The sequence below is a fragment of the Coregonus clupeaformis genome, chromosome 8, assembly GCF_020615455.1.
Source record: "Coregonus clupeaformis isolate EN_2021a chromosome 8, ASM2061545v1, whole genome shotgun sequence".
NCBI lineage: Eukaryota > Metazoa > Chordata > Actinopteri > Salmoniformes > Salmonidae > Coregonus > Coregonus clupeaformis.
In genome coordinates, this window is record NC_059199.1 from 66,046,397 (window position 1) to 66,054,744 (window position 8,348).

Sequence of the window (8,348 nt, forward strand, 5' to 3'; positions counted from 1 at the left end):
TACCTGACCAAAGCCCCGGATAAACCTCCGGTAGTAGGTGGCAAAACCCAAGAATCGCTGCACCTCCTTCACCGTGGTTGGAGTCGGCCAATTACACACGGCCGAAATGCGGTCAATCTCCATCTTCACACCTGACGCGGACAGGCGGTGCCCTAGGAAGGAGATGGACTCTTGGAAGAACAGACATTTCTCTGCCTTCACATACAGGTCATGCTCCAACAGTCGACCAAGCACCTGACGCACTTGGGACACATGCTCGGCCCGTGTAGCGGAGTATATGAGAATGTCATCAATATACACCACTACACCCTGTCCGTGCAGGTCCCTGAAAATCTCATCAACAAAGGATTGGAAGACTGATGGAGCATTCATCAACCCGTATGGCATGACGAGGTACTCATAGTGCCCAGAGGTGGTAATTGAGTTGACTTCTTTTTACAGAAGGCGAGAGCCAAATCGGCATATTCAGGTGGAATGTGCATGGTGGAAACCTGGTTTGGACTTTCCACTGTAGTTGCCCCTACGGAAACACCTACATACCTCCCAGAGCACTGACTTGACCATCCCTTGAGAGGCTTCTGTTGCCATGAAATAGTGGGGTCATGAGAGGTTAACCAGGGAAGCCCCAACACCACTGGAAACGCAGGAGAAGGATTTTTTCCTCATGACCCTCCTGCGTCTTCATCCAGAGTGGAGCTGTGACCTCCCCAATCAGACCTGACCCTAAAGGGCGACTATCTAGGGCATGTACAGGGAAGGGCACATCAACAGGCACAATGGGAATCCCTAAACAACGGGAAAACTGACGATCAATAAAGTTCCCAGCTGCACCTGAATCTACTAGCGCCTTATGCTGGGAATGAGGGGAAAACTCTGGAAATACAACATCTATACACATATGCGCAACAGGGAGCTCTGGGTGAGTCGGGTGCCTACTCACCTGAAACGGTCCACCAGTGCTCTGCCTACTGCCTCGACTCCTTAAAGACCCTCCCCAGCACCGACCAGCAGTGTGTCCTCTGCAGCCACAGTTGGTGCAGGGGACGGCCCCTCTACCGGTCTCCCTAAGAGCAGCACCTCCGAGCTCCATAGGGGTAGGGTCGGAGGTGCTGGGGGATGGAATGGACGGCCCCTGATCCGGACGTCCGCGGGTGGCCAACAGGTTATCCAGCCTGATTGACATATCCACCAGTTGGTCCAGGTTAAGGTTGGTGTCCCTGCAGGCCAGTTCCCGACGAACGTCCTCCCTTAGGCTGCATCGGTAGTGGTCGATAAGGGCCCTCTCATTCCATCCTGTGCTGGCAGTCAGAGTCCTAAAGTCCGGTGCAAAATCCTGTGCGCTCCTCTTCCACTGTCTGAGTTGGAATAGACGTTCGCCCACCGCTCTCCACTCCGGTGGATGATCGAATACCGCCCGAAAGCAGCGGGTAAACTCCTCATAACGTACAGATGCTGCGTCTATTCCTCCCCACTCGAGCGCTTTCCCGGACAGACAGGAGATGAGGGCGGACACGCTCTCATATCCCAAGGGAGCTGGGTGGATGGTTGCCAGGTATAGCTCTACCTGGAGCAGAAAACCCTGACACCTGGCAGCTGTACCGTCGTATGCCCTCGGGAGCGAGAGCCGAATCCCACTGGACCCAGGTGGTGAAAAGGTGGACAGCGGTGTAGGAGGTGGTGTAGTTGGAGGAGGTATAGGAAAACCTCCTCTATCCCATCGCTCCATAGTATTCACCACGCGTTCCATTGCGGTGCCGAGAGCCTGGATCATGGTCGCTTGTTGTTGGACGCGTTCCTTCATCGATCTGGCTGGCATGGCTGTACCTGCTGACTCCATTATTGGTACGTGTTTCTGTCATGGTGTCAGTGTAATGCGGTAGGACGAAGTCAGGCGCAGGACACAGAGCTAATCGAAAAACGTACTTTACTCGAATATATCTTAATGAACATACCTCCATGCAGGGAGGAACAAACCCGCTCACATACGACAACCAAAACATGAACAAACACGCACAACACATGGTGTGAGCCAGAGGGTTAAATAGGGAAGACATAATTACATGATGGGAAACAGGTAATACCAATACAGACAAAACAAGAACATAGAAACATGGATTGGTAGCAGCTAGTACTCCGGTGACGACGAACGAAAGAGGAGTGGGATGCCCCGGTGCACAACTGAGCAAGAGGACAAATACATTGTGTCTAGTTTGAGAAACAGGCGCCTCACAGGTCCTCAACTGACAGCTTCATTAAATAGTACCTGCAAAACACCAGTCTTAACGTCAACAGTGAAGAGGCGACTCCAGAATGCTGACCTTCTAGGCAGAGTTGCAAAGAAAAAGCCATATCTCAGACTGGCCAATAAAAATAAAAGATTAAGATGGGCAAAAGAACATAGACACTGGACAGAGGAAGATTGGAAAAAAGTGTTATGGACAGACAAATCGAAGTTTGAGGAATCACAAAGAAGAACATTTGTGAGACGCAGACCAAGTGAAAAGATGATGGAGGAGTGCTTGATGCCATCTGTCAAGCATGGTGGAGGCAATGTGATGGTCTGGGGGTGCTTTGGTGGTGGTAAAGTGGGAGATTTGTACAGGGTAAAAGGGATCTTGAAGAAGGAAGGCTATCACTCCATTTTGCAACGCCATGCCATACTCTGTGGACGGCACTTGATTGGAGCCAATTTCCTCCTACAACAGGACAATGACCCAAAGCACAGCTCCAAACTATGTAAGAACTATTTAGGGAAGAAGCAGTCAGCTGGTATTCTGTCTATAATGGAGTGGCCAGCACAGTCACCGGATCTCAACCCTATTGAGCTGTTGTGGGAGCAGCTTGACCATATGGTACGTAAGAAGTGCCCATCATGTGGGAGGTGCTTCAGGAAGCATGGGGTGAAATCTCTTCAGATTACCTCAACAAATTGACAACTAGAATGCCAAAGGTCTGCAAGGCTGTAATTGCTGCAAATGGAGGATTCTTTGACGAAAGCAAAGTTTGAAGGACGCAATTATTATTTCAATTATAAATCATTATTTCTAACCTTGTCAATGACTACATTTCTTATTCATTTTGCTATATTTCCTATTCAAACTAATTTCATGTATGTTTTCATGGAAAACAAGGACATTTCTAAGTGACCCCAAACTTTTGAACGGTGGTGTATATTTATAATTTATTTACAATATTAATCCTGTTCCCACACACTTCTAATTCTGAAAAGTGAAAGCATACCTGTGAGAGGGGTTGCCCTGATATTAGTTGAAGGTTTTTATACAGTACCCAAAACCAATCTTTGAGTTAATTTGACCATTGGAAAAAGAGCTACTGCTTAAATACTGCAATGTGGGTTGGATTGAATTGAACCCCTAGTCTTCATTTTCAAGGTGATGATTGCACTTTCCTTCCCAAAATAATACCGCAATAAATGTGAGTCCCCATTTCACTGTGAGCATTTGCTCGCGATGCACATCATTTTATTATCAGAGCTTGCCAGTGGACTTCTGGTAAGTATGCTTTAGTGAGAAAGTGTTGGGATCAGGTACAACTACTTTTACCCACCCCCAAAGTGTATATATGAGCAATTCCCCCATCCACAACTTTTTCTCACCTGAATGCATTTTTTTTCAAGAGGTTGGGCAAATTGGGGTTGAGAGTTATCCTTTAAGAGACAGGTCTGATGTCAAATCTGACTTTGGAATCAGATTCCTGAAGTGTAGATCAGATGAAACAAACAATGGTATGCAGCATCAGCTTTAAAGGAGTAGTTCAGTATTTTACAACTTGATGTTGGATTGTTCCTCACCCTTAACGCAGTCTATGGGCCAGGAAAACTGTAATACATGGTTCTGTTTTCGTTAAACAGCCATTACAAACTTCAGCTATCTTTAGCCACTGCTAGCTAACAATCAATGAAAGTGATGGGGGGATTTGAGCATGTTACTTTTTGAATGGTAAAATCACCTTTAAGTAATATCAAGCCAAATAGAAAGGTACATACCTGTCTATTTGTGGAAAAATCACCCTGATTAACTATTTAGTATTATCCCAGTTTACCTATTTGCTTATGGTCTTGCCTACGCCTAGCGAACAGTTTTTTAAATTATATGTGAAAACAAGATTCCATTTTATTTGGAACGGCAAGCCAGACAAAATTAAACGGGCCTATTTATATAATGAATATGAATTCGGAGGACAGAAATTATTAAATATTAAAGCATTAGACCTATCACTAAAAGCTTCAGTCATTCAAAAGTTATACTTAAATCCGAACTGGTTCTCTAGAAAATTAGTAAGATTGTCTCACCCCAAGAATGGCCTTTTTCCCTTTATTCAGATTACAACCTCTCACTTTCAGTTATTTGAAAAGGAAATCATCTCCCAAATATCACTATTTCTAAAACAAGCCATAGAAAGCTGGTTACAATTTCAATGTAATCCTCCAGAAACGACAAAACAAATAATTTCAGGTGATTTGGAGAAATCATTTTTTTACATGCTCACATGCCCCCATCACTTTCAATGATTTTTTTGCTAGCGGTGCCTAAATTTGTAGTGACTGTTTAAAGAAAACTGAACTATGGATTACAGTTTCTCCTGGCATATAGAATACTTTCATCTAACATCAAGTTGTAAAATCCTGAACTACTCCTTTAAGTAAAAGCTATAAATGAGCCATTTCATTATTTGTAACTATATTTCCTCACACTACTAGACGGCACCCTGCTAAGAGCTATGTCTTTGTTTCTAGATTCGAGTATGTTTTGGGTGAGCGGACATGGATTGAATACTGGCCCACAAGTGATGAGTGCAATACCCGGGGTCCGAACAGGAGAAGATGTTTGGAAATCGATGACTTTGTTCACGAAATGGAAAACGTAGGATGTGTAAACTAGGGTGAACATGTGTTATTCTGTTGTTTTCATTCTTCACAGTTAATTTTGTCCTTGAAAATAATGTATTTGCACCAAATTTAGCCTATATTAGCACTACAGTTGTCAATCAAATGCTTTGTTAGTTATACTGGAAGATGCTTGCAAAGAAATCATGAATAAATATGTTATACACATTTTCTGGGTTGACAGCAGTCTCAGTCCAGGGGTTAAACCAGGGTCATCCATGTCCCTACCTGTCCCATGTGGTCCTGTGTGGCTAAGTTGGTAAAGCAAATTGACTTGCAACGTCTGGGCCCACCCATTCGGAAATGTATGCATGCACCAGTTAAGAGTAAAGACATATATCCATGAAGGCCTGGCTGGTTGGTGTTGTAATGCCATGCAGTACTTTTTGAAAACCAACTTTTAAATAGATCCAAAAAACAAACTCTACCAGTAGGTGGCCCACTTCCATAGACGGATGAAATCACTTCGTGCTTAAAGCTGAGGTTATAACGAGTCTGAACAATTTTGTTATGTTACAGCCTTATTCTCAAATGTATTAAATCGTTTCTTCCCCCACTCATCAATCTACACACAATACCCCATAATGACAAAGCAAAAACAGATTTTTAGACATTTCTGCACATTTATAAAAATTGTAATATCACATTTACATAAGTATTCAGACCCTTTATTCAGTCCGTTGTTGAAGCACCTTTGGCATAGATTACAGCTTCGAGTCTTCTCGGGTAAGACGCTACAAGCTTGGCACACCTGTATTTGTGGTCCTCTGTAGCTCAGCTTTTAGAGCACGGCGCTTGTAACGCCAAGGTAGTGGGTTCAATCCCCGGGACCACCCATACACAAAAAAAATTATGCACACATGACTGTAAGTCGCTTTGGATGAAAGCGTCTGCTAAATGGCATATTATTATTATTATTTGGGGAGTTTCTCCCATTCTTCTCTGCAGATCCTCTCATGCTCTTTCAGGTTGGAAGGGGAGGGTCGCTGCACAGCTATTTTCAGGTCACTCCAGAGATGTTCGATCGGGTTCAAGTCCGGGCTCTGGCTGGGCCACTCAAGGACATTCAGAGACTTGTCCCGAAGCCACTCCTGCGTTGTCTTGGCTGTGTGCTTAGGGTGGTTGACCTGTTGGAAGGTGAACCTTCACCCCAGTCTGAGGTCCTGAGCGCTCTGGAGCAGGTTTTCATCAAGGATCTCTCTGTACTGCTCCGTTCATCTTTCCTTCAATCCTAATTAGTCTCCCAGTCCCTGCTGCTGACAAACCTCCCCACAGCATGATGATGCCACCACCATGCTTCACCGTAGGGATGGTACCAGGTTTCTTCCAGATGTGACACTTGGCATTCAGACCAGAGAATCTTGTTTTCATGGTCTGGGAGTCCTTTAGGTTCCTTTTGGCAAACTCTAAGCGGGCTGTCATGTGCCTTTTACTGAGGAGTGGTTTCCGTCTGGCCACTCTACCATAAAGGCCTGATTGGTGGAGGGCTGCAGAGATGGTTGTCCTTCTGGAAGGTTTCCCATCTCCACAGAGGAACTCTGGAATTCTGTCAGAGTGACCATGGGGTTCTTGGTCACCTCCCTGACCAAGGCCCTTCTCCCCCGATTGCTCAGTTTGGCCGGGCAGCCAGCTCTAGGAAGAGTCTAAACTTCTTCCATTTATGAATGATGGACGCCACTGTGTTCTTGGGGACGTTCAATGCTGCAGAATTTTTTTTGTACCCTTCCTCAGATCTGTGCCTCGACACAATCCTGTCTCGGAGCTCTACAGAAAATTCCTTCGACCTCATGGCTTGGTTTTTGCTCTGACATGCACTGTCAACTGTCTGACCTTATATAGACAGGTGTGTGCTTTTCCAAATCATGTCCAATCAATTGAATTTACCATAGGTGGACTCCAATCAAGTTGTAGAAAAATCTCAAGGATGATCAATGGAAACAGGATGCACCTGAGCTCAATTTCGAGATCTCATAGCAAAGGGTCTGAATACTTATGTAAATAAGGTATTTCCGTTTCTAAAAACCTGTTTTTGCTGATTGATGAGGATAAAAAAATAATCAATTTTAGAATAAGGCTGTAACGTAACAAAATGTTGAAAATGTCAAGGGGTCTGAATGCTTTCTGAATGCACTGTATAAGAGGATAACTGGCCAACTCAGTGGCTTCGTTGTTAGTGTCTCCTCTGAGATTGGAAGTTTAGGGTTCAATCCCCTGTCGAGTCATACCAAAGACTTACAGTGGCTTGCGAAAGTATTCACCCCCCTTGGCATTTTTCCTATTTTATTGCCTTACAACCTGGAATTAAAATTGATTTTTGGGGGGCTTGTATCATTTGATTTACACAACATGCCTACCACTTTGAAGATGCAAAATATTTTTTATTGTGAAACAAACAAGAAATAAGACACAAAAACAGAAAACTTGTGCGTGCATAATTATTCCCCCAGTCAATACTTTGTAGAGCCACCTTTTGTGCAGCAATTACATCTGCACATTTCTTGGGGTATGTCTCTATAAGCTTGGCACATCTAGCCACTGGAATTTTTACCCATTCTTCAAGGCAAAACTGCTCCAGCTCCTTCAAGTTGGATGGGTTCTGCTGGTGTACAGCAATCTTGAAGTCATACCACAGATTCTCAATGGATTGAGGTCTGGGCTTTGACTAGGCCATTCCAAGACATTTAAATGTTTCCCCTTAAACCACTTGAGTGTTGCTTTAACAGTATGCTTAGGGTCATTGTCCTGCTGGAAGGTGAACCTCCATCCCAGTCTCAAATCCCTGGAAGACTGAAACAGGTTTCCCTCAAGAATTTCCCTGTATTTAGCGCCATCCAACATTCCTTCAATTCTGACCAGTTTCCCAGTCCCTGCCGATGAAAAACATGGATGGTGTTCTCGGGGTGATGAGAGGTGTTGGGATTGTGCAAGACATAGCGTTTTCCTTGATGGCCAAAAGCTCAATTTTAGTCTCATCTGATCAGAGTACCTTCTTCCATATGTTTGGGGAGTCTCCCACATGGCTTTCGGTGAACACCAAACGTGTTTGCTTATTATTTTCTTTAAGCAATGGCTTTTTTCTGGCCACTCTTCCGTAAAGCCCAGCTCTGTGGAGTGTACGGCTTAAAGTGGTCCTATGGACAGATACTCCAATCTCCGCTGTGGAGCTTTGCAGCTCCTTCAGGGTTATCTTTGGTGTCTTCGTTGACTCTCTGATTAATGCCTTGTCCGTGAGTTTTGGTCAGCGGTCCTCTCTTGGCAGGTTTGTTATGGTGCCATATTCTTTCAATTTTTTAATAATGGATTTAATGGTGCTCCGTGCGATGTTCAAAGTTTCTGATTTTTTTTTATAACCCAACCCTGATCTGTACTTCTCCACAACTTTGTCCCTGACCTGTTTGGAGAGCTCCTTGGTCTTCATGGTGCCGCTTGCTTGGTGGTGCCC

At 44.5% G+C, this 8,348-nt stretch overlaps 1 pseudogene; it reads left to right on the plus strand.

The window, feature by feature from the left end:
• LOC123481328 overlaps window positions 1-5,074 on the plus strand; it is a 76,086-nt pseudogene extending 71,012 nt beyond the window's left edge.
• Window positions 5,075-8,348: the final 3,274 nt, after the last annotated feature.